The sequence below is a fragment of the Canis lupus genome, chromosome 8 (genome assembly GCF_011100685.1).
Source record: "Canis lupus familiaris isolate Mischka breed German Shepherd chromosome 8, alternate assembly UU_Cfam_GSD_1.0, whole genome shotgun sequence".
In the NCBI taxonomy this organism is placed as follows: Eukaryota; Metazoa; Chordata; class Mammalia; order Carnivora; family Canidae; genus Canis; species Canis lupus.
Genome location: NC_049229.1, coordinates 13594131 through 13619623, shown reverse-complemented (window position 1 = coordinate 13619623; position 25493 = coordinate 13594131). Strand labels below are relative to the sequence as shown.

The window sequence follows — 25493 nt, the reverse complement described above, 5'->3', positions numbered from 1 at the left end:
TCATTATCTTTTTCTAACCTTTTGCCACTGAGAAAGTCTTTTGGACAGTCATCCCTCCATGGGTGTCTACTTTTTCTTTGGCTGACCTGCGGCTTCCAGCAGGTGAGGGCAGGTTTCCTTGACCTGTACCTTTCTCTGGGGATGACACACTAACTATGTTAGGTAAAAAAAAAAAAAAAAAAAAAGGTAAACTCGGGATCCCTGGGTGGCTCAGCGGTTTGGCGCCTGCCTTCGGCCCAGGACGTGATCCTGGAGTCCTGGGATCAAATCCCTCATCCGGCTTCCTCCTTCTCCTTCTGCCTGTGTCTCTGCCTCTCATGAATAAATAAATAAAATCTTAAATATATATATGTATATATAAACTCCAAAAACATATATAGTATGCTACCCTTTGTCTAGGAAAAATGTGAAAACAAGAAAAGTATACAGTCTTTCAAAAAGACAATAATAAACCAGAACTGACGACAGTTGGGGCGGGGGAATAGAAAGAGTGATGAGTGATGCTTTACTGAGTGTACCTTCTTTGTAATTCTGATTTTGGGAACTCTATCAATGCTTTACCTGCATTTTTAAATTGCAGGGGGGAAATCCCTAAAATTGCATATAAGCAAGCACGCCTGAAACAAACGGTCTCAGATGAGTAGTATAAACCCCACTGAAATAGGAAAAAAATAAAAAATAACCTAGTGAAATGACTTTTGGACACAGTACACTGACTATAAACATCTCATAAACACCTTGTCCAAAGACAAGAACTGCGGACAAACTCTGAACTGTCCCATAGTAGGTTTGTAGTTCGTAGCTATCTCCGTGGAACAATTCTGTAACAACGTTGCATGTATTGTAGGCTTCAGCTAATGAGTAAATGGAGATCGGGGAGTCAAGGTTCTCACTGCCAGAGAAAACAGATACAAATAGGAGGTGGTGGAAGGCAAGGGGAATCCATGTGTGTAAAACTGAAAGTGGAAATTGACGGTATCGGGATGGGCTCATTACCCTTAATAGAATTAATATAACAGGTACAGATATATATACATACATACATACATATATATGGTGGGTTTTTTTTTTTTTTCTTTTTTACCTCTATCCACCAAAGGGGACTAGAAGGAAAGACAGCATTCAGGTTACCTCCTGCCAGGATCTGGCTTTCTAAATGCCATTCTCCACTAAAAAGAACCAAGCCGGGCAGCCTGGGTGGCTCAGCGGTTTAGCGCCTGCCTTCGGCCCAGGGCGTGAATCTGGAGTCCCGGGATCGAGTCCCACATCGGGCTCCCTGCACGGAGCCTGCTTCTCCCTCTGCCTGGGTCTCTCTCTCTCTCTCTCTCTCTCTCTCTCTGTGTGTGTCTCAAGAATAAATAAATAAAATCTTAAAAAATAAAAATAAAAAAGTATATAAAAAATTAAAAGAACCAGGCCTCTGGAAAAGTAGATTTTTTTCAGGAGTCAAGAAAGGTACAAAGTGACCCAGGAACATCTCGTGCCAGAAGATAAAGAAATGCTCCAATAATCGTATGGATGTGTCAAAGGACACAGCAGCCACCCTGCACTTGATCTTAGCCAAGAGGCCGAGAAGTGATTCACAGTAGCCACCCTGAACCGACTTTCATAGGCCCAATCTGATAACCTCTGAACATCAAAATAAATTTAAAAACAGTTAGTGGTCACAAACAACTGAATAAAATAACCACCATGAGTTCATATGGATGGTACACAGGGAAGGAGGCAAAGTTCCTCCGTACACTACAAGGCCAACTAATAAATGGAGAATGAATGATGGAATTAGAAGATCAACATTTGTCAATTAGAACGCAAGAGTCCTCAAAGGACGCTGAAACTATTGTGTTAGGGGTGCCTGGGTGGCTTGGTCGGTTTACCGTTCCCACTCTGTTTCGGCTCAGGTCATGATTTCGGGGGTCCTGAGATCAAGCCCCCCGCCCCCACTGGCTCAGGCACTCAGAGGGAAGTTGGCTTGAAGATGCTTTTTCTCTGCCCCTCCCTCCACTTGCTTGGGCCCCCCAAGCAGACTGCCGGAGTGCGGAGTCTGATGCGGGGCCAGATCCTAGGACCGGTGAGATCCTGACCTGAGCTGAAACCAAGAGTCAGACAGACACTTAACCCACGGAGCCACCCAGACGCCCCTAAGTGATCAACGTTAATACCACCGATAATTGAACAAACTCGCTTCCTGGGCCTCCGAAGGTGGTGCCCAGAGGAGCACACCGTATTAATTTGCTAGATCTGCCATCATAAAGTACCACAAAGCGGGTACCTTCAAAGAACACAGTTGTGTTCTCCTACGGTTCTGGAAGCCACGGGTCCAAAAGCAAGGTGCCAGTAGGACCATGCTCTCTGAGTCTTTGAGTAGAGTCTTTCCTTGCTACTTCCTAGCTTCTGGCGCTCACGGCCAATCCTCGGCTTGCAGCCACATCACTACAATCCCTGCTTCTGTCATCACATCGTGTTCCGTTTGCAAGTATCTTTACCTGGCATTTTCCTGTCATAAGGAAAACAGTCACACTGGATTAGGGCCTACTCTAGTGACCTCGCCTTAACCTGATGGTACTTGCAAAGATCCTTTTTCCAAATAAGGTCACGTTCATAGGTACCGGGGCCTTAGGACTTCAACATTTTTGGGGGAAGGACGTGAGCCAACCCATAACAGACACAACATCATTTATGCAGTCTGGGTATCAAAAATACATACCCGGATATACTTACGAGGAAACATAGGACGACTCAAAAATTGAAGGATATTCTACAAAATAACTGGCCTGTAGTCTTCAGAAATGCCTGCAAAATGAAACGTAAAGAATTACCTGGGAGCTATCTCATAGTAAAGTCGGTTAAAGAGACCTGACAACTGGGCTCCCTGGTCAGCAGGGAGTCTACTCCTCCTCCTCCCCCTGCTCCTCCCCCCCCCCCCCCCCCCCCCGCTTGTGCATGTGGGCTAGATAGCATTTATTTGACAGAGAGAGAGAGGAGAGGGAGGGAGGGAGAAGCAGACTCCCTGCAGAGCAGCGAGCCCTATGTGGGGCTCCATCCTAGGACTCTGGGATCATGACCTGATCCGAATACAAATAAATGTTAAACTGACTGAGCCACCCCTCAAATAAATAAAATCTTGAGAGAGAGAGAGAGAGAGAGAGAGGTGACAACTGAATGCAATGCACGATTTTGAATTTTCCTCTGCTGTAAAGGACATTATTGGGACAATTGATGGAAATGGAATCATGCCTGTAGAGGAATAATATTGTATCAATGTGAATTCCTTCATTTTGAAAATGTTCCCTTTTTTCAACCAAACAGGATGCTATGCTACATTTCCTCGGATCTGTATGCTGCTAGAACCTCAGGGAAGCCTTTGCTGACCGTCTCTTGCCTTGCTCTGCTCCGGAGCAGCAATTATCCAGGGACACAAACAACTCCATCATCTTGCTCATATCGGGAGAGGATATTCATATTTACCTCCACTCGATACCCAGGAAGGATCTTCTTGTATACAAGAGGAAAGGACAAGTGTGGGCAGTGTGAAAGAGGTAACCTCACCCGGCCGGATGGAAGTGGGACATTTCTGTTCATTTGATTTCGGGAGACCATTCAACACTCCTCCCCAGCCCAACACCTACTCTGTGAAGGGACTCCTTGCCCTGCCTGGGGTCCTGTTCAAAGGTTCCTTTGCTTGTTGCAAGATTAGGTCACTACATAATCTGAAAGGTCATAATCAGGGTTAAAAGAAATTTTTTTTTTTTTTAAGATTTTATTTGTTCATTCACGAGAGACGCAGAGGCAGAGGCAGAAGCAGGCTCCCAGGAGGAGTCCGATGCTGGACTAGATTCTGGGACCCCGAGATCACGCCCTGAGCCCAAGGCAGGCGCTAAACTGCTGAGCCAACCGCGCGTCCCGGGTAAACAAAATGTCATGTTAAATTGGTGACAAAACTCTCATCTTGGTATGTAACGTTTAGCCGACTGTCTGTTGCGTATTGCGTGGAATCTTTGCGGAAAGGAAGGCGAGACCGAACCCCGGCCCTGAGCCACCACCACTCCCGCGGGGCTCCAGCGGACCCCGCCTTCTCGGGTCTCCGATCCGGGTGCCGCCGCCCGGCCCCCACCCCGGCCCCCACCCCGGCCCCCACCCCGGCCGCCTCCCGTCCAGGCGTCCGCCGCCGCCGCGGCCAAAGACTGGGACGTCCGCCCGGCGTCCCAGAGCCGGGAACCGGACTGGGGGGTGGGGACGTCACGACGGGGGCGTGGCGTACGCAGATGAGCGGGCGCGCAGAGGCCGCTGGTCCGGCAGCGCCGGGGCCCGCGGGGCCCGCGTGGGGCGAGACGAAGGCGCCGGAGGCGGTGCGTGGGGTGAACGCAGGTGTCCGCGGGGGTGGCGCGGGGAGGCGGGGTGCGGAGGCGGCGGGCGTGAAGTGACCGTGTGTAAGGAGTGGGGCGAGCGCGAGGGTGTGTGCGTCGGGGCGGGGAGCAACTCATACTTACCTGGCAGGGGAGATACCATGATCACGAAGGTGGTTTTCCCAGGGCGAGGCTTATCCATTGCACTCCGGATGTGCTGACCCCTGCGATTTCCCCAAATGTGGGAAACTCGACTGCATAATTTGTGGTAGTGGGGGACTGCGTTCGCGCTTTCCCCTGGTGATTCTGGTGGCTAAGATCAGACCTCGTTTCCGGCTGCGTGCGCCTCGGAGGCCTCGTGAGCTATTCTTTGACCTTCTTGTGGTTACGGCTTGGCCTTCGGGGCTTCTCGCGTGTCATCCGTCCCCGTGTCGTCCTTATGACCGCTCACGTCGGTGCTCACTTTCGGTTGTATCTGTATGTGGCGAGGAGTTTCCTTCCTTGGGACGCCTCGGTGCTTGAGCGGTGACCGGCTCTCTCAGCAATAAAGAAATAATATCCTTTAGGAAAAAGAATTCCTTTCTTTCAGGGTTTTCGGTATCTTTGAAAAGACTCACATAACGAGAGGCAAGTCGCTTTCAGCAAATCCCCTGTGGGTTGTTTTTGTTTGCTTTTTAAAGATCTTACTTATTCAAGAAAGACAGAGAGAGGGGCACAGACACAGGCAGAGGGAGAAGCAGGCTCCATGCCGGGAGCCCCACGCGGGACTCGATCTCAGGACTCCAGGATCAAGCCCTGGGCTGAAGGCGGCGGCGCTAAACCGCTGAGCCACCTGGGCTGCCCTGCTCCTGTGTTCTAAACCCAAACCAGGAGAACGCGTTTTCTTTCTTTTTAAGATTTTTATTTATTCTTCAGAGAGAGAGACAGAGACACAGGCAATGGGAGGAGCAGGCGCCATGCAGGGAGCCCGATTTGGGACTCGATCCCGGGACTGGATCCCGGGACTCCAGGATCTCGCCTGGGCCGAAGGCAGGCGCTAAGCCACTGAGCCACCCGAGCTGCCTTTTCTTTTCTCTTTTCTCTTCTTTCTCTTCTCTTCTCTTCTCTTCTCTTCTCTTCTCTTCTCTTCTCTTCTCTTCTCTTCTCTTCTCTTCTTCTCTTTCTTCTCTTCTTCTTCTTCTTCTTCTTCTTCTTCTTCTTCTTCTTCTTCTTCTTCTTCTTCTTCTTCTTCTTCCTCTTCTTCTTTTCTCCTCCTTCTCCTCCTCCTCCTTCTTTCTTCTTTCTTCTTTTTTTAAGATTTTTATTGAGAACCCCTTTTCAACTCAACACTTCTTCCTGCCCATCTTCTTTCCTGCAGAATTATTATCAAGGCTTTATCAAAACCTTCATTAGTGTGGTCCAGTGACCAGCAGTCTCAGAAGCGTCACCTGCCACCCTGGGGGCATGCTTAAGAATGCAGCATCTTAGGGACTCCTAGCCGGCACACTGGGTTAAGCCTCGGACTCTTGATACCAGCTCAGGTCGTGATCTCAGGGTCTCAGTGGAACCTGCGTAACTTTCTCCCTCTCCCTCACCCTCTGCTGCTCCCCCTGCCCCAAAGGATGCGGCATCTTAGGCTTCACCTTTGCACAACTTACCAAATCATAATCGCCGGTTTAACAAGAGTCCCGGTTGATTCTATACACGTTGACGTGTGAGAAGCAGGGATCTAACACAGTGTATATTTGGGTTTTCTGACTCTACCCACTGGGACCTAACTTCCCTGAGGGCAGGCTTTCTTGCTTATTTTGTTGACTCTTCCGTTCATACTTGGCTGGAATAGCGCATGGCTATGTAATAGGCTTTTAATATACTTCATGAATTCACTTACTGATCTCAGGCTTAAAAAAGTAGATTCCAACCATGTTCCAGATTCTAGCTCTGAGTCCAGGTAAGATTAATAACACTGTATCCTTCCTACAGAGAAATCACAGAGTTGGAAACACTCACTCCTTGGTCATTTTCAACAGTAGTGTCTTTGAAGGTCATTTGCTTGGGCCCCTCCACGAGAGCTGTGAAAAAACAGTCCCTGAGCTCAGGGGGAGCATCCGCTGGTCTACACCATCAGCCCCCAACCTAGTCTCCTTCAGCCCCTTCTCGCTTTGGGAGAGTGGGAGGGATCATCTTACAGACATCAGAAAAAGGTAAGTCAGTGGTGTGCGCCTTAACTGCTCTCACACGCCTGCCTCCTGCTCGTGCATTGCTTCACCCTGGGTCAAGCTGTAGGGGAGCCAGAGCCTTATTTTGATCCTTCCGGGTCTCCAGCAGGCCCTTAGAATTAAATGGACAAAAAACAGAATAACAGGAGGAAAGCACACGGAGTTTTACGTGTACATAGAGGACCACATAGGAAAATGAAGACCCAAAGAGGTGGCTGGGTGGTTCTCCAAGGAGCCCTGGTCCCTTTTGCTTTTTATTTTGTTTGAAGACCAAGATCTGGTGCTTAATGTTCACTGATACTGGTGTGTCATCGCATCGCCAGTTTAACAAGGCTCCGCACCTATGTTATATCCATTGTTATCATTGTCTTATCTTGCCTTGGCCGGTGGGAAGCCTTTCAAGCTGGCTCTCTGGTGTGCTTGACACGCCCACATCAGTCATTGTACATTTCTTTACTTTTTGACACGGCTACACGTTCCGGGCTTGACGAGGCCCATCGAGACCCAGCCGTGGGGGCCCTTCTGGTGGCTTGGCTCCTTTGCCCCTCCTTTGGCCAGCGACCTGGATTCCTTTGACAGAGGTGGCCACCACCTGGAATAGGTCAAGATTCTTTGGATCTCCTGGAGAGGCCCTGGACTCAAAGGAAGAAGAAGAGAACACCAGTGCCCAGATGGGACTCCTTGCCCCGGCTCCATGTGTTTTAACACACGGTTCAGATCCCGTCTAGTGTGTGCCACCCAAGACCACTCACCCACCCTACGCAGGTCCCACAGAGGCGCAGCAGGCCGCATCCGCATAGCCTTCCCTTGACTGAGTGTGTCGCCAGCCCTGCACCCTCAAGGACGGGGCGGGGGAGGGAGTACCTTGGAAGCCCCCCACTGCTCTCCATGACTCCCAGACAGGAAGGATCGGCCATGCTTGGGGCCCACACCTGCACTGGCTGGTCACCAAAGCCCGCTGCCCCCCCCTCCCCCTACTTCCCCAAAGCACCAAAGCTAGGTCCCCGGGCATTCCACACCTCTGCATCTCATCGGAGATGATGGGGGCGCGCGCCCCATGAAGGTCTTAAGGTTTCCTCTTCGGTCCCTGTCTGCTGGTCTCTGTAGACGGTGACATTAGAGGCTGGGGTCTCTGGGCGACTTCCAAGCCATACCATCTTCCTGAAGGTCACCTGTTGGACTTCCGCGGCAGGGCCTCCTGAACCCGCAGAGGGTCCCCTTCAGTCCTTCTTGGTGAGCAGTGGGACTGGGACTGGGACTGGGACTGGGTCGGGGAGAGAACCAGGAGGTGCCTTCCGGGAGAGGAAGGCGTGTGGGGAAACGCAGTGTCCCGGCGGAGAGACAGAACCCAAACCAAACAGGAGCCTGTGGGCTCAGAGGCCGGGGATGGCGGCGGCTGGGTCCCCGAGGCCTCAAGAGCCACATTCCCACTGCGGTTCCGGTTCCGCTGCCAGTCCCCCCGGCATGCACTCCAGCTGCACTGGAGCCTCTGGAGTTTCCTTCCCACAGGCAGGAAGAGAACACCCCCCCCACCACCCCCCACCACCCGGCCCCGTCGCGATCTCCCCGGGGCTCTCCGGCTGGGCCTCCGTACCCTCCTCCGCAGGCCTTGTCAGTACAGCCTGAAGGGTCTGGCTCCAGGTCAGCCAGCTGGTCAGGGCCCAGCCGCCGGCGGCCCGTGGAAGGGGGTGAATTTGCGTGCGGGTCCAAGAGGGCAGCCGTCCAGCCCGCACCCACCGCACCCCCACCGCCACCGCCACCCCCACTCTCTGCGCCCTGCCTCCAGCCCTCATTGCCCGACTCCCCGGCTCTCCCTCAGCTCTAAGTCTGCGCTTTGGGGGCCAGTCTCCCCTTCCTTCCCCCCTGCCCCTTTCTGCAGGTGGAGACCCCAGCGGTCGGAGGCCGGAGAGCGGACAAGGTGGAAGTGTTGCGTGTGTCTCACCTCCCCGGGCCACACGCACACGTGCAGCAGGAGAATCGGCGCCCCGGCTGACTGCGGAGGTGCGGGTGTGGCGCGGCGTGCGAGCGGTCCCTGCTCCCTCGGCGGGAACGCTGCCCCCCCGCGGCTGCAGGGACAGGTGCAACGGCACGGGAAGCCTCGAGGGTCCTCCCGTCGACCAGAGACCCGAAGGCGCCTCCGAGGTTCTTGCTCATCACCACGGCCAGGCCCGTGGGGGCCCCCGCGGCATCTCGCTTCGGCCAACGTCCGCCTCGACGCGAGCGCGCGGTGGGCAATGGCTTGGGAACTAGCACCCTGAGGTGTGCTAGTCCCGTCCCACCGAGTAGATCAGGCGGTCTTCTGTCTCCGTAAGTCTGTATCTTTCGGGACCATACGAGGGGCAGGGAAGAGGGAGACAGAGCCTGCAGCAGCTGGGAGGGACGGAAGCAGGGACCGCCCCGCCCCGGGAGGTGGGGCAGGAGACCGAGGCCGAGACGAGACCGAGGTGGAGAGGGACAGTTTTCACGAACGCCCAGACGCCGGGCCGCCTCGGGGGCTGGCCGAGGGCACAAGCCCTTTGCCCACTGCTGTCTGTCTGGGGCGGGAAAGGAAAGGAGTGGAAAGGGCGCGGGGACGCGCGTGTAGGTAGGCTGCGGGAGGAGGGCGCAGGCGTGTGCCCCTGGCGACAGCGCACGCGCGGCTGAGTAGGGGGCTGTGCCCTAAAGGTTTCCCCGACTTGGGCCTGGGGGAAGACGGCGACGCCAGGCTGCCAGGGCCGGCGCGGGGCAGAGGCCGGGCGGGCGCTGCGGGGCCGTGGCTTCCCGGAGGGCGCAAAAGCGTCAGGCACCTCCTTCGAGCCGGAATCGAACCAGCGACCTAAGGATGTCCGCGCCTAGCCAGCCTACAGTCCTCCGCTCTACCCGCTGAGCTACCGAAGGGTGCGCGCTCACACGCCTGGGTCGTTAGCGTTTCTCCGGGTGACGGAGGCCACCGCCCTGGCGTGCCGCCGCCCCCGCCCCCGCCTGCCTCGGCGGCGCGGTGGGAACCGCTGCGAAGGGAGCTGCCCCCGCGCCGCCCGCCGCCCGCCGCCCGCCGCGCCGCTTTCCCCGCGGGGCAGCGAGTGCCTGCGCTCGGCAGCTGCCCGGCCGGGGCCGGCCTCCCGGGTCGACGACTGTCCGCGGCCTGGGCTCGGGCTCTCGCCCGCTGCCTCAGTTCCCCACGCGTGCGGTGGGGGAGGGAGGCCCTGACCAGCAGAGGAGGAGAGCCCCCCCCCTCCCGGGACCCCGCAAGGCGCGCACCAGGTAGGCGGCTGCGACCGCCTCACTACCTGCTGGGTGTTTAAATGCCTTTGGTTCAAACTGATCCTTAGGCCAGAATGACATTTTCTGGCTATGCCGCCCGCCCTTCAAAGCCAATAGCATCCTTAAAAAAAAAAAAAAATTACATACTTATCTCCATAGAGACACAGAGAGAGGGGGGCAGAGGCACAAGCAGGCTCCATGCAGGGAGCCCGACGTGGGATTCGATCCACGGTCCCCTGGATCAAGCCCTGGGCTGCAGGCGGCGCCAAACCGCTGCGCCACCGGGGCTGCCCGGCCAATGGCGTCCTTGATTGATTTCTTTACTTTCGCCCCTGCGGCGAGATTTCTTATTTTTATTTTATGTATTTACTATTCCTATTGTTTAAAAAATAATAATGGAGAGTGGGAAGTGGAGGATTCAGATCAAGCCACTCCTCTGCTCAAAACCTATCAGTTGGGATCCCTGGGTGGCGCAGCGGTTTGGCGCCTGCCTTTGGCCCAGGGCCCGATCCTGGAGACCCGGGATCGAATCCCACGTCGGGCTCCCGGTGCATGGAGCCTGCTTCTCTCCCCTCCTGTGTCTCTGCCTCTCTCTCTCTCTCTCTCTCTCTCTGTGACTATCATGAATAAATAAATAAATCTTAAAAAAAAAAGAGTCCCATATTCAGGTGACTGAGCAAGCCAGGCACCCCCATCTAGAGCTTACTTAAACAAAATAGACACAACAAACACATAAACAAACCCTTTTGATTCACTCAGAAATAAAGTCTTAACAATGGCCTGCAAAGAGTGGAGCCGGCGCTTGAGATGCCTGGCGGTCCATTCTGGGGAAAGGCCAGCAGCGCCACGGTCCCCTGCGGGGACCCCTTACACGGGGCTGGACTCCCGAAGGGCACTACCAGAGGTGGAAGTCCAAATCAAGAGTGTCTGCCGGCGGTGCCCAAGGGGATCTCCGCAGCAGCGAGTACCTGCGGTGGATTTCCAGGCCGAACTGAGACGCCAAGAGGTGAGGCGGTTAAAGCAGTATTGGAACATCCAAATAGCTGATTTCCAAGTGGAATGAAAACACTATCCACGAAGGGGCGCCTGAATGGCTCAGTGGGTAAAGCGTCCGACTGGATTTCGGCTCATGTTATGAGCTGAGAGTCAGGAGATCGAGCCCTGTGATGGGCTCTGCGCTGAGCATGGAACTGCTTACGTTTCTCTCTCCTCCCTCTGCCCCTGCCCTTCCCCGTTCTCTTTCTTGCTCACTTGCGCTCTTCTCGTGCGCTCTCTCTCTCTCTCAAAGAAGAAGGAAGGAAGGAAGGAAGGAAGGAAGGAAGGAAGGCCATAAGAAAACAGTCTGACGATGATCTACAAGACCCTCATGATCTCACCCCCACCTAGTCCCCTCTCTGACTTAATTTTGTACAATTCTTCAAGGATGCTCTGGACCCGAGGCCTCCTTGCTAGTCACACACACTCCTACCCGGGCCTTTGCTCTAGGCCGTCTCTGCGCTCTGGGTGCTTCTCCCCAGGGAGCCATGACGGACTGCCTCACCCCCTTCAAGCCTTTGCTCATACAGCACCGTCTCACTGTAACCTCTTCTGACCATCCCGCTTTTCCACAGCAACCTGCCCCCCACTCAACTCCTGATGCCCTCTCCCTCCTCAGCGTTGGCTTTTCACAGCTCCTAACCCCTCACAACCCCACTGAATTACCTAGTGTGTCCACTGGCGGTTTTCTCCCGCTCCCCCTGCCCCTTCTGCAAAATATGAGCACCAAGAGGCCCTTCTGGCACCAATTCCCGAAGCGTCTGGCACAGCCTATATACTCACCAAACAGTTGTCAAGTGGACAAACTCTCAGTGTCATCAAAGAGGAGATGAGAATATAAAAGAGGGGGAAAAGAGAGAGAGAGAGAGAGAGAGAGAGAGAATATAAAAGAGGGGGCCGGGGCCAAGAGCCAGGGTTCAGCCAGGGGGAGGTGTGGAGTTATCTTGTTGGATCAGGAAGCAGGATCTCTTAGGTTGAGAACTGCAGAACTCTCTCAGCACAGAACCACCCCTCCAGACCGTGTCCTTCGCTGAGATTTGACCAGACTCCTTGCAGCAGCACAAGGTTCTGTCCCTAAGATGGACCGCCAGCCGGAGAGATTCGTGAAACAGCTGACACGGGCCCCCAACCCCTCTTTCGGAGGGCATCTGAAGGGTGGTGGGGGAAGGACAGGGCCCATCTCCGCGTCCCCGAGGGAGGAGAGCATCCCCACTTCCCTAGCTGCCAGCTCACTAACACGGCTGCCTACCAGCAGTTACACCGACCTCCCCCATCGGGAACTTTTCGCTTCCCCGACTGGCCTGAGCCCCCTTTCCCGCGTTCTTGCTGCCAAACGGCCACATCACCTCTGCACGATTGGGAATGGAGCTCAGCTCTTTGCCCTCCCGTCACTTTCGCTATTGTCTGCTGCGATTATCTTTGACAGGGTCCAAGTCAGAAAGCGCCAGAGGGCACCGGGTGGGGCCGCCCCGAGTGGGTGCTGGGGGGCAGGAGGAGGCCGAAGGGCGCCAGCCCCCGACTGCCCGCTGGGGCTCCCGGGAGACACGCGACCCGCTGCGGTGGAAGGGCACCGTTTAACGCTTGCCTTCCTTTTCTTGCTTGCAAACTTAGCATCGTGGTTTTCCTTCCAGCGTTTACTAGATCAGGCCACTACCGCGCGTCCTGAAGAAGCGCTTTCCCTCAGAGAGACGCCGTCAATGAACATCGCCGGGGATTCTCCTTCGGGCGGCTTAGCACTGCGGGGCAGCCGGCGGAAAGGCCTTTCCTGAGTTTTCGATTGTATTTTCAAATGAGTTTCGAACACGCGAGGACACAAATGGGCTGAAACGTTCTTGGTGCCGAAAGGAAGGCGACACCGAACCCCGGCCCTGAGCCACCACCACTCCCGCGGGGCTCCAGCGGACCCCGCCTTCTCGGGTCTCCGATCCGGGTGCCGCCTCCCGGCCGCCCGGCCCCCACCCCGGCCCCCACCCCGGCCCCCACCCCGGCCCCCACCCCGGCCGCCTCCCCTCCAGGCGTCCGCCGCCGCCGCGGCCAAAGACTGGGACGTCCGCCCGGCGTCCCAGAGCCGGGGACCGGACTGGGGGGTGGGGACGTCACGACGGGGGCGTGGCGTACGCAGATGAGCGGGCGCGCAGAGGCCGCTGGTCCGGCAGCGCCGGGGCCCGCGGGGCCCGCGTGGGGCGAGACGAAGGCGCCGGAGGCGGTGCGTGGGGTGGACGCAGGTGTCCGCGGGGGTGGCGCGGGGGGACGGGGTGCGGAGGCGGCGGGCGTGAAGTGACCGTGTGTAAGGAGTGGGGCGAGCGCGAGGGTGTGTGCGTCGGGGCGGGGAGCAACTCATACTTACCTGGCAGGGGAGATACCATGATCACGAAGGTGGTTTTCCCAGGGCGAGGCTTATCCATTGCACTCCGGATGTGCTGACCCCTGCGATTTCCCCAAATGTGGGAAACTCGACTGCATAATTTGTGGTAGTGGGGGACTGCGTTCGCGCTTTCCCCTGGCTTTTCTCGGTAGAAAGAAAGAGATGCTCGGCTCGTTTCGCGCTTTCCATCGCCTGCCCACGGTTCTTTCTCACCGGGCTCTGTTACGTTCTTGTCGTTCAGTAGCCTCAGTCGCGGCAAGGCGTGAGCTTGGTCGCACGACAGCGCTTCCTCTCGCAGTTCTTCCGAGTAGCTAAGTTGAGGACCGTGCTGTGCTGTGCTGTGCTGTGCTGCCAACGTAGGAGTCCTCTGGAGACCTCGGTACGTCGAGCTTGAGGGCTTTTGAGCGAATGCTCGAGAGTTGCGAGAGGTATGCGGGGTGGCCGTCGAAGGCGGGCGCGGGCGGTCACGCCTACTCCAGAGAAGGTAGTTCCTGCGCCGCATCCGACAGCCAAGCCGGCCGGGTAGCGGGTTGCTGGGGAAGAATCGGGAGTCCCTTGGTACGGAGGTCAGTTTGCATTGCACGTGAGTCGCGGGCCTTTCTTTAAAGCGGTGGGAAGAGGGGCCCGGCGCCACACCGGGGGGACATACCCTGGGTTCCGGAATTGCATGCAGAATTAACAAATTTTTCCCAGTGGCTTTAGGAGGACCCGTGGGCCTGAGCCCCTCCACCGGAGGCCGCCGTAGAGTTCATCTCTACCGAGCTTTCCGGGAAGGTCTGGCACTGTCCTTCTCCTCACTCCCAAGTACGTATGTATACGTGTGGATACGTGTGGAGGCCGCGTAGGCCCGTCGCATGGACGGGAGACCGGGCGAGACCAGCCGGCCGTCTCAAAAAGACCTTCCAGGGACGCCCGGGTGGCTCAGCGCTTGAGCGCCTGCCTTCGGCCCAGGGCGCGATCCTGGAGACCGGGGATCGAGTCCCGCATCGGGCCCCCTGCCTGGAGCCTGCTTCGGTCTCCGCCTGTGTGTCTGCCTCTCGGGGTCTCTCCTGAATGAATAGCACAGCGCGTATACTGTGTCTCATGAATAAGTAAATAAAAATCTTTTTAAAAGAATACGTGGGGGATAGATCCCAGGGTACGAATTGCATGCCTCGCCTGTCAAAAAGCCTAAAGTGTATTGTATCATCACGGGTTGTGCTGTAACTTTGCCATTACTATCTTTGCAGCAATTAGTAGTTATATTGACTCAAACCAGTACCGTTGTGAAGGTGAGAGGAAAAACTCACCAATGCGTTTACTTATTCCTAAGGTGTTTATAGTTAACGGGGATTCCTTTCTTTTATTCAAACCCCTCCAATCAAGTCGGTTTACAAAACATTTTTGGATCAAATGTAGGGCTGGAGTATCTCTGATACATACTAGTTTTACTTTAGTATTAAAAAAAAAAAAAAAGGTTATCAAGGAAGATGGCCCACATGTAATCTACCAGTAATCACTAATAATTGAAGTGTTGAAGTTAAATCTGACCATACCTATATACTGTGTGGAGGCCGAGAAAATCAAGGCCATTCCACCTCAAGTTTAGCGTTAGCACAAGTACAGCCATCTCAGGCCCCTGTGAATAAGAGCTGAACTCTAGAGGGAAAACCGCAGAACGCCCTTGACCGAGACAGAAAGTCCCATGTTGGAATGAAAACAGAAATTCCTCCAGCCCTTCTGAAAATCCCCTAGACCAGCCCATAAAGACCCAGCTGTAACCCACCTCGGGGTCCGAGTCCCTGCTCCGCTGTGTCGGGCACACTTGGACCCAGGCTCGAGCTTGCTAATAAACCCTCGTGTACTTGCATCGGTGTCGGCTCCTCGGTGGTTTTCTCGGATTCGCAATCTTGGGCACAACAACGGAGAGTGGGGAGTGGGATTAGTTGGAAATCTGTAACTGTAGGGAATCAGTACCTTTTCAGTTGCATTCGGTAGCAATATGTTATTCTAGGGAACTTAGGTGTCAAGTCCTTGTGAAAACCATTGTCCAGTCCTCCTGAAGTCAGTGCTGGCTGTACTTGGAAAAACTTGAATCCAACTGTTGTTTCCTTTACTTTTCTTTCACTTTGACAGCAAATAAGTGACCTCGGTGAACCTTTTCAAAAAGTGTAGCGGCCACTGCCACAGCTTTCGAAGCACTAGCCCAGGAACCAGCGTCCAGAACTGAGAAATAGACTATTACTTTATAGCCGAATTCAATTTTTGAGTTGACTCCACTAGCAGCATCTTTTTATTTATTTATTTGTTATTTTTTAAAAAGATTTTATTTATTCATTCACAAGAGACACACAGAGAGAGGCAGAGACACAGGCAGAGGGAGAAGCAGAGGTTCCCTGCAGGGAACCCGACGCGGGACTCGATCCAGGGACTCCAGGATCACACCCTGGGCCGAGGGCAGGCGCCAAACGGCTGAGCCACCCAGGCGTCCTAGTATCTTTATTTTTAAGACAAAATAAGTGGAAAGGTTTTTCAAATTTTGGAAAAAGTGGAGGGAATGACTATAGCTGATTTCATTCCTTCAAAATATTTTTCTCGGGCAGCCCGGGTGGCTCAGCGGTTTGGCGCCGCCTTCAAGCCCGGGGTGTGATTCTGGAGTCCCGGGATCGAGTCCCACGTCGGGCTCCCTGCATGGAGCCTGCTTCTCTCTCCCTGCCTGTGTCTCTGCCTGACTCTCTCTGTCTCTCTGTGTGTCTCATGAATAAATGAGTAAAAGCTTTAAAAAAAAAATTTTTTTTTTTCTCCTAAGGAACCCAACCACAGGATCTTGGGAATTTTCATGCAGTGTTTTCAGTGGTTTTGCCTGTTCTGTAAAACCTGAAGCCTACTGTCTGTCTACAATACCCTAGTAGTCCACCAATTTTTAATTTTTTTTATTTTTTTGGTAGCATACCAAACTTTGAGTTTGGTGACTTTGAGACTGTAACTTCGTAACGCTTTGCAGGCCTTAGCTGACATGTCCTAAATGTTATACTTCAGTTTCACAATTATTGCAATGTTGAGGCCCTATGTCCCTTTGAAGCAAGGGATTGTAACAAAGCCCAAATGCCCATTTCACATTGGCTCACCCAGGGATCCCCTAAATAAATAAAATCTTTAAAAAAAGAATGGGCTACTTACAACTAGGCACAGTTACAAAAAAAAAAAAAAAAAGGAAATCCATACATTGCCAATACCTCCTCACTCTCCCTCTTTATAAACAGCTCCCACCCACTGCCCCCTTGCAGACAGCCTCTCCTCTGCTAACCTGCCGCTGCTCCCTTGTGCTGTATCCCATAAACTTCTGTCTCCTTTGTTCTGTCTCAGGTGGATTCTATAACTGCCTGAGCCACCTGTTTCCACCAAAATGCCGCCCCATATTTGTGGGCCCCCATCGGATCTGGACAGACACCACAAGGGATGCTGTGAGTTATGAGGGTGGAGAAATGTAGGAAGTCAGAAACATTGCAGGCGACAGGTCTTTCTCTTCAATAACCTCCCTCTCATTTGGAATGGGTAAGCCTATGAGAATTCAGATGTGCAGACTGAAGAGGGTTCCTTTGACTTGAATAAGTTAATACATTTGTAGAAGTCCTTAGAAGAGCCTCATCCCAAGTGAATGCATTATTGCATGTGTAGGATTAGTATCATTCTAAGAGAAAAGTTAAAAATTATTTGAATAGGGATGTCTGGGTGGCTCAGGGCGTGATCCCAGGATCCAGGATCGAGTCCCATATTGGGCTTCTTGCAGGGAGCCTACTTCTCCCTCTACCTATGTCTCTGCCTCTCTCTGTGTATCTCCCATAAATAAATAAATAAAATCTCTTAAAAATTATTTGAATAGACAAAGAAAAATTGAGAACGATGAAAGAGGAACTGTGATGTGAGGATGGCAGTTTCTCTCTCACAAAACCATCTTCCTCTTTTCTCTGTTGCCCCTGCTCCCTCTGGTCCTCCAGCATCCCTTTATCCCTTCCAGCTTCAAATCAACTCCTGGGGAGAGAGAAAAAGATGAAGGCACAACTTCTTTACTGGTATTAAGTCACCTGCTCTGTTTGAGGGCACAGATTCGTGTGCTTCCAGTCCTACCCATGTCATGTCAGTTCAGGTTCCAGCTCCAAGAGATCCTTGCCATACATACCATATAGTTAGGAGTAGAGTTGACTGGAGATGATTAGAGCATAATTGAGACTTGGAAGAAAGACTGTGTCTCCCATGAAGGCCAAAGGATGGAGAATAGCTGTACTTAGAGAAAGGCAAACCAGAAGCTTAGGTTGTAAATTCAATATGGGAAAAGAAACCAACATTCTGTATTTTTCTTTTTCTGATGTGAAGTAAACCAGCCCTTCAAATCCAGATTAATTTTTTTTTAAAGATTTTTATTTATTTATTCATGATAGTCACAGAGAGAGAGAGAGAGAGAGAGGCAGAGACACAGGCAGAGGGAGAAGCAGGCTCCATGCACCGGGGGCCCGATGTGGGATTCGATCCCGGGTCTCCAGGATCGCGCCCTGGGCCAAAGGCAGGCGCCAAACCGCTGCGCCACCCAGGGATCCCTCAAATCCAGATTAAGAGCAAAGCTAGGGATGCATGGGTGGCTCAGCAGTTCAGCATCTGCCTTCGGCCCAGGGTGTGATCCCAGAGTCCTAGAATCAAGTCCCACATCAGGTTCCCTGCACGGAGCCTGCTTCTCCCTCGCCTGTGTTTCTGTCTCTCTCTCCGTGTCTCTCATGAATAAATAAATAGAATCATTAAAAAAAAAAAAAGAGCAAAGCTAAAAACCATTGAGAAACAACTCAGCCTCCACCATCTCATCCTTCACATGCCCTTCTGACCAGCTGTTATCATTCAAAAGCTGCTTTTTCTGTATCCCAGGAAGGCTGCCAAAGTTTACAGTGTGTTTCCACTTAACAGCTCCACTGGTGGGGATGTGCACGGGCTGCTCTCTGTGGAATTCTGCAACCAGAAGACTTGGCTCCTTGGATGGAGCAAGCACACTGGGGACTATGTGACTTACCACACCAAGGAGTATTCATGACCAAGGGAAGCCAACTCTCTGCCACATCCCCTCCCACCCCCCAATGTGGAAGAACTGAGAGCTTTAGAGAACTATCCAGAGGCAAATTGAAGCCTTTACTGCTACAGGTAAGCTAGCAGAAATTACAGTGTTGTGCCACAAGACCTCAAGTTCCATACTAATTTCCATCAGCAATTTGCTGATTGAAATTTTTCAGAATGGGGCACCCCCGGTGGCTCAGCAGTTTAGCGCTGCCTTGGGCCCAGGGTGTGATCCTGGAGACCTGGGATCGAGTCCCACATCGGGCTCCCTGCATGGAGCCTGCTTCTCCCTCTGCCTGTGTCTGTGCCTCTCTGTGTGTGTGTCTCTCGTGAATGAATAAAAATCTTAAAAAAAAAAAATTCTCAGAATGTACAGGGGCAAGGATCCAGGTGCAAATCAGAAGTGCTATCAATCTAATCACCTTTCTCTCAGCTCTCATACTATCCAAACTCAAGTCAGGGTGGTGGCAGGATGGCAAGGGCACACTGTTGTTCAGATCTCCTCAGCAGCTGTACAGTTTGGGGACAATTTTTTTTTAAAGATTTTATTATTTATTCATGAGAGATACAAATAGAGAGGCAGAGACATAGGCAGAGGGAGAAGCGGGAAGCCTGATGTGGGACTAGATCCTAGGACCCCGAGATCCCAACTTGAGCCTAAGGCAGATGCTCAAACACTGAGCCACTCAGGTGCCCATTTTGGGAACATCTAAAGGAAGAATGAAGGGCAGCCCAGGTGGCTCAGTGGTTTAGCGCCGCCTTCAGCCCAGGGCGTGATCCTGGAGACCCAAGATGGAGGCCCACATCCAGCTCCCCGCGTGGAGCCTGCTTCTTCCTCTGCCTCTCTCTCTCTCTCTGTGCCTCTCATGAATAAACAAATAAAATCTTAAAAAAAAAAAATAAAGGAAGAATGAAGGAAGGGCACCTGGTTGGCTCAGTGACTTGATTTCAGCTCAGGTCATGATCTCAGGGTTGTGGGAATTGAGCCCTGTGTCAGGCTCCATGATGAGAATGGAGCCTAGTTAAGATTCTCTCCTTCTCTCTCTGCTCCTCTATCTTTAAAATAAACAAATAAATCTTAAAAAAAAAATGAAGGAATTTAAAACTGTTGTGGGACGCCTGGGTGGCTCAGCAGTTGAGCATCTGCCTTCAGCTCAGGGCATGATCCTGGGGTCCAGGGATAGAGTCCCACATCAGGCTTCCTGTGGGGAGCCTGCTTTTTCCCCTGCCTATGTCTCTCATGAATAAATAAATAAAATCATTTAAATGAATGAATGAATGAATTTAAAAAAATTGCTGTTGTTACCTGCTCAGAAAAATAAGAGATTAATCCCTACTCTGGAAAACCTATGAAGAGAGCAAAAGAAGGAAAAGCTGTATGTATGTTATTAGTGGGACAGGATGGACATAGGAAGAAGGATTGTAGACAGAAACTCCAGAGGGACGCCTGGGTGGCTCAGCGGTTGAGCATCTGCCTTCAGCTCAGGGTGTGATCCCAGACCTGGGATCGAGTCTTGCATCAGGTTCCCTGCATTGAACCTGTTTTTCCCTCTGCCTGTGTCTCTGCCTCTCAGTGTGTGTGTCTCTCATGAATAAAATCTTTTAAAAAAAGAAAAAAAAAATAGTAAATGGTTCAAAGTTGACTGAGAAAATCTCTGAGGTAGGAACTGGTTAGCCAACTACATGCACCAAAAACTTTTCTTGGGGGTGCCTGGGTGGCTCAGTCGGTTGAGCCTCGGACTTTTGATTTTGGCTCAGTTCATGATCTCAGAACTGGTAGAATCGAGTCCCAAGACAGGTTCCATGCTGAGCATGGAGCCTGCTGAAGGTACTTTCCCCCTCTCTCTGCTCCCACCAACTTCTTCTCTCTTGCTCTCTACATACATACATACATACATACATACATACATACATACATAAATAAATAAATAAATAAGTAAAAAATAAAAAAAGAAACAACTTTTCCTTGGCCTAATAGAGCCTTACCTTTTCTGCTAGATACTGGTACTGCTTATTCAGTAGTTTCCTGGAAATGTCTTCCTTTCCAGCTGGTGAGAGATCAATATAGGTTGTTGGTTTTTCAGGTCACCTTTCTAGTTGTTCTTTCCTCTGCAGTTCCTATATAGATAGACCTTCTGAGGAACGTGTTTTTACTTTGTTCTGATTCTTCTGTTAACCTGCTGGGGAAGACTTGCTGTGCAAACTAAAGGCTACCATACCCTATATTATAGATGAAATATTTGTGAAGCTCCCTGGAGACAAAAGTCCCTAATTTGCTATGTGCCTTCTGAAAGAAAAGAGGTATGGCAGAGAATGATAATCTCACAGAGCACTGGAAAGGAACTCAGAGTTGAAAGAAATGGTGTACAGAGTTGGGTTTAGGGAATAATGGTACTGATTTAATTAAAGATATAGGGATCCCTGGGTGGCGCAGCGGTTTGGCGCCTGCCTTTGGCCCAGGGCACGATACTGGAGACCTGGGATCGAATCCCACGTCGGGCTCCCGGTGCATGGAGCCTGCTTCTCCCTCTGCCTGTGTCTCTGCCTCTCTCTCTCTCACTGTGTGCCTATCATAAATAAATAAAAAATTAGAAAAAAAAAGTGTTTAATTAAAGATATAGACTAAATGAAAATAACTGAAAGGATAAACCAAACTCAGGTGTAAAACAATATCCTTTGTCAAGAACTCAATTAGAAGGGAAAAAAACTGAAAACCAACCAACCAAACAACAACAACAACAACAACAAAAAAAAAAAAACAGTGATGAAAGAATTAGAAAAACAAGGTATTTTAATAATTTTAAGAGTAGTCTATAAGGAAGTAATTTAATTTGATACAATAGTTGACTAATATGTAGATTTGTATAAGATCTTAGAAAAGTTGGTATCCCTGGGTGGCTCAGTGGTTCAGTGCCTGCCTTCACCCAGGGTGTGATTCTGGAGTCCCCGGGGATTGAGTCTCACATTGGGCTCCCTGCATGGAGCCTGTTTCTCCCTCTGCCTGTGTCTCTCTGCCTCTCTCTATGTCTGTCATGAATAAATAAGTAAAATCTTTAAAGAGAAAAAAAGAAAACTTACTACTCTATTAACATGCACTCCTGTAGTTTCTAACTGCAATTATTTTGACTTTAAGTATCGTCAACTGCAAACCTTATTTCTGTAGTTGATTTATGTTCTGCTTTTTCTTTCCCTCTGGTGGACTAGTCTAAATCATTTTTGCTTTTACTTGTGGAATCCATGGAAAGAATTTCTCAAGGAAATCAGGACTCCAATTTTCTCTAGTCCTTTACAGGAACAGAGAGAATCGTCGACCAGAGGGATTCATAATTATTCAATATGTAAATAATGTGCTGGTAGCCTCCCAAACTAAAGGCCAATGTGAAATGGGCATTTGGGCTTTGTTACAATCCCTTGCTTCAAAGGGACATAGGGCCTCAACATTGCAATAATTGTGAAACTGAAGTATAACATTTAGGACATGTCAGCTAAGGCCTGCAAAGCGTTACGAAGTTACAGTCTCAAAGTCACCAAACTCAAAGTTTGGTATGCTACCAAAAAAATAAAAAAAATTAAAAATTGGTGGACTACTAGGGTATTGTAGACAGACAGTAGGCTTCAGGTTTTACAGAACAGGCAAAACCACTGAAAACACTGCATGAAAATTCCCAAGATCCTGTGGTTGGGTTCCTTAGGAGAAAAAAAAAAATTTTTTTTTTAAAGCTTTTACTCATTTATTCATGAGACACACAGAGAGACAGAGAGAGTCAGGCAGAGACACAGGCAGGGAGAGAGAAGCAGGCTCCATGCAGGGAGCCCGACGTGGGACTCGATCCCGGGACTCCAGAATCACACCCCGGGCTTGAAGGCGGCGCCAAACCGCTGAGCCACCCGGGCTGCCCGAGAAAAATATTTTGAAGGAATGAAATCAGCTATAGTCATTCCCTCCACTTTTTCCAAAATTTGAAAAACCTTTCCACTTATTTTGTCTTAAAAATAAAGATACTAGGACGCCTGGGTGGCTCAGCCGTTTGGCGCCTGCCCTCGGCCCAGGGTGTGATCCTGGAGTCCCTGGATCGAGTCCCGCGTCGGGTTCCCTGCAGGGAACCTCTGCTTCTCCCTCTGCCTGTGTCTCTGCCTCTCTCTGTGTGTCTCTTGTGAATGAATAAATAAAATCTTTTTAAAAAATAACAAATAAATAAATAAAAAGATGCTGCTAGTGGAGTCAACTCAAAAATTGAATTCGGCTATAAAGTAATAGTCTATTTCTCAGTTCTGGACGCTGGTTCCTGGGCTAGTGCTTCGAAAGCTGTGGCAGTGGCCGCTACACTTTTTGAAAAGGTTCACCGAGGTCACTTATTTGCTGTCAAAGTGAAAGAAAAGTAAAGGAAACAACAGTTGGATTCAAGTTTTTCCAAGTACAGCCAGCACTGACTTCAGGAGGACTGGACAATGGTTTTCACAAGGACTTGACACCTAAGTTCCCTAGAATAACATATTGCTACCGAATGCAACTGAAAAGGTACTGATTCCCTACAGTTACAGATTTCCAACTAATCCCACTCCCCACTCTCCGTTGTTGTGCCCAAGATTGCGAATCCGAGAAAACCACCGAGGAGCCGACACCGATGCAAGTACACGAGGGTTTATTAGCAAGCTCGAGCCTGGGTCCAAGTGTGCCCGACACAGCGGAGCAGGGACTCGGACCCCGAGGTGGGTTACAGCTGGGTCTTTATGGGCTGGTCTAGGGGATTTTCAGAAGGGCTGGAGGAATTTCTGTTTTCATTCCAACATGGGACTTTCTGTCTCGGTCAAGGGCGTTCTGCGGTTTTCCCTCTAGAGTTCAGCTCTTATTCACAGGGGCCTGAGATGGCTGTACTTGTGCTAACGCTAAACTTGAGGTGGAATGGCCTTGATTTTCTCGGCCTCCACACAGTATATAGGTATGGTCAGATTTAACTTCAACACTTCAATTATTAGTGATTACTGGTAGATTACATGTGGGCCATCTTCCTTGATAACCTTTTTTTTTTTTTTAATACTAAAGTAAAACTAGTATGTATCAGAGATACTCCAGCCCTACATTTGATCCAAAAATGTTTTGTAAACCGACTTGATTGGAGGGGTTTGAATAAAAGAAAGGAATCCCCGTTAACTATAAACACCTTAGGAATAAGTAAACGCATTGGTGAGTTTTTCCTCTCACCTTCACAACGGTACTGGTTTGAGTCAATATAACTACTAATTGCTGCAAAGATAGTAATGGCAAAGTTACAGCACAACCCGTGATGATACAATACACTTTAGGCTTTTTGACAGGCGAGGCATGCAATTCGTACCCTGGGATCTATCCCCCACGTATTCTTTTAAAAAGATTTTTATTTACTTATTCATGAGACACAGTATACGCGCTGTGCTATTCATTCAGGAGAGACCCCGAGAGGCAGACACACAGGCGGAGACCGAAGCAGGCTCCAGGCAGGGGGCCCGATGCGGGACTCGATCCCCGGTCTCCAGGATCGCGCCCTGGGCCGAAGGCAGGCGCTCAAGCGCTGAGCCACCCGGGCGTCCCTGGAAGGTCTTTTTGAGACGGCCGGCTGGTCTCGCCCGGTCTCCCGTCCATGCGACGGGCCTACGCGGCCTCCACACGTATCCACACGTATACATACGTACTTGGGAGTGAGGAGAAGGACAGTGCCAGACCTTCCCGGAAAGCTCGGTAGAGATGAACTCTACGGCGGCCTCCGGTGGAGGGGCTCAGGCCCACGGGTCCTCCTAAAGCCACTGGGAAAAATTTGTTAATTCTGCATGCAATTCCGGAACCCAGGGTATGTCCCCCCGGTGTGGCGCCGGGCCCCTCTTCCCACCGCTTTAAAGAAAGGCCCGCGACTCACGTGCAATGCAAACTGACCTCCGTACCAAGGGACTCCCGATTCTTCCCCAGCAACCCGCTACCCGGCCGGCTTGGCTGTCGGATGCGGCGCAGGAACTACCTTCTCTGGAGTAGGCGTGACCGCCCGCGCCCGCCTTCGACGGCCACCCCGCATACCTCTCGCAACTCTCGAGCATTCGCTCAAAAGCCCTCAAGCTCGACGTACCGAGGTCTCCAGAGGACTCCTACGTTGGCAGCACAGCACAGCACAGCACAGCACAGCACAGCACAGCACAGCACAGCACAGCACAGCACAGCACGGTCCTCAACTTAGCTACTCGGAAGAACTGCGAGAGGAAGCGCTGTCGTGCGACCAAGCTCACGCCTTGCCGCGACTGAGGCTACTGAACGACAAGAACGTAACAGAGCCCGGTGAGAAAGAACCGTGGGCAGGCGATGGAAAGCGCGAAACGAGCCGAGCATCTCTTTCTTTCTACCGAGAAAAGCCAGGGGAAAGCGCGAACGCAGTCCCCCACTACCACAAATTATGCAGTCGAGTTTCCCACATTTGGGGAAATCGCAGGGGTCAGCACATCCGGAGTGCAATGGATAAGCCTCGCCCTGGGAAAACCACCTTCGTGATCATGGTATCTCCCCTGCCAGGTAAGTATGAGTTGCTCCCCGCCCCGACGCACACACCCTCGCGCTCGCCCCACTCCTTACACACGGTCACTTCACGCCCGCCGCCTCCGCACCCCGTCCCCCCGCGCCACCCCCGCGGACACCTGCGTCCACCCCACGCACCGCCTCCGGCGCCTTCGTCTCGCCCCACGCGGGCCCCGCGGGCCCCGGCGCTGCCGGACCAGCGGCCTCTGCGCGCCCGCTCATCTGCGTACGCCACGCCCCCGTCGTGACGTCCCCACCCCCCAGTCCGGTCCCCGGCTCTGGGACGCCGGGCGGACGTCCCAGTCTTTGGCCGCGGCGGCGGCGGACGCCTGGAGGGGAGGCGGCCGGGGTGGGGGCCGGGGTGGGGGCCGGGGTGGGGGCCGGGGTGGGGGCCGGGCGGCCGGGAGGCGGCACCCGGATCGGAGACCCGAGAAGGCGGGGTCCGCTGGAGCCCCGCGGGAGTGGTGGTGGCTCAGGGCCGGGGTTCGGTGTCGCCTTCCTTTCGGCACCAAGAACGTTTCAGCCCATTTGTGTCCTCGCGTGTTCGAAACTCATTTGAAAATACAATCGAAAACTCAGGAAAGGCCTTTCCGCCGGCTGCCCCGCAGTGCTAAGCCGCCCGAAGGAGAATCCCCGGCGATGTTCATTGACGGCGTCTCTCTGAGGGAAAGCGCTTCTTCAGGACGCGCGGTAGTGGC

The 25493-nt window shown here is 52.1% G+C and overlaps 4 non-coding genes across 4 annotated transcripts; 2 read left to right on the top strand and 2 right to left on the bottom strand.

Annotated features, from left to right (window-relative positions):
- Positions 1 to 4482: 4482 nt before the first annotated feature.
- LOC119873071 lies at positions 4483 to 4646 on the top strand. The gene has a single exon (XR_005363923.1). It is a non-coding gene; the product is annotated as a U1 spliceosomal RNA (small nuclear RNA).
- A 4685-nt stretch (positions 4647 to 9331) lies between these two features.
- TRNAY-GUA lies at positions 9332 to 9421 on the bottom strand. The gene is given in 2 exon segments: positions 9332 to 9367; positions 9385 to 9421. It is a non-coding gene; the product is annotated as a tRNA-Tyr (tRNA).
- A 3737-nt stretch (positions 9422 to 13158) lies between these two features.
- Positions 13159 to 13322, top strand: LOC119876583. The gene has a single exon (XR_005363912.1). It is a non-coding gene; the product is annotated as a U1 spliceosomal RNA (small nuclear RNA).
- An 11314-nt stretch (positions 13323 to 24636) lies between these two features.
- Positions 24637 to 24800, bottom strand: LOC119873082. Its single transcript, XR_005363903.1, has one exon. It is a non-coding gene; the product is annotated as a U1 spliceosomal RNA (small nuclear RNA).
- Between the last annotated feature and the right edge of the window lie 693 nt (positions 24801 to 25493).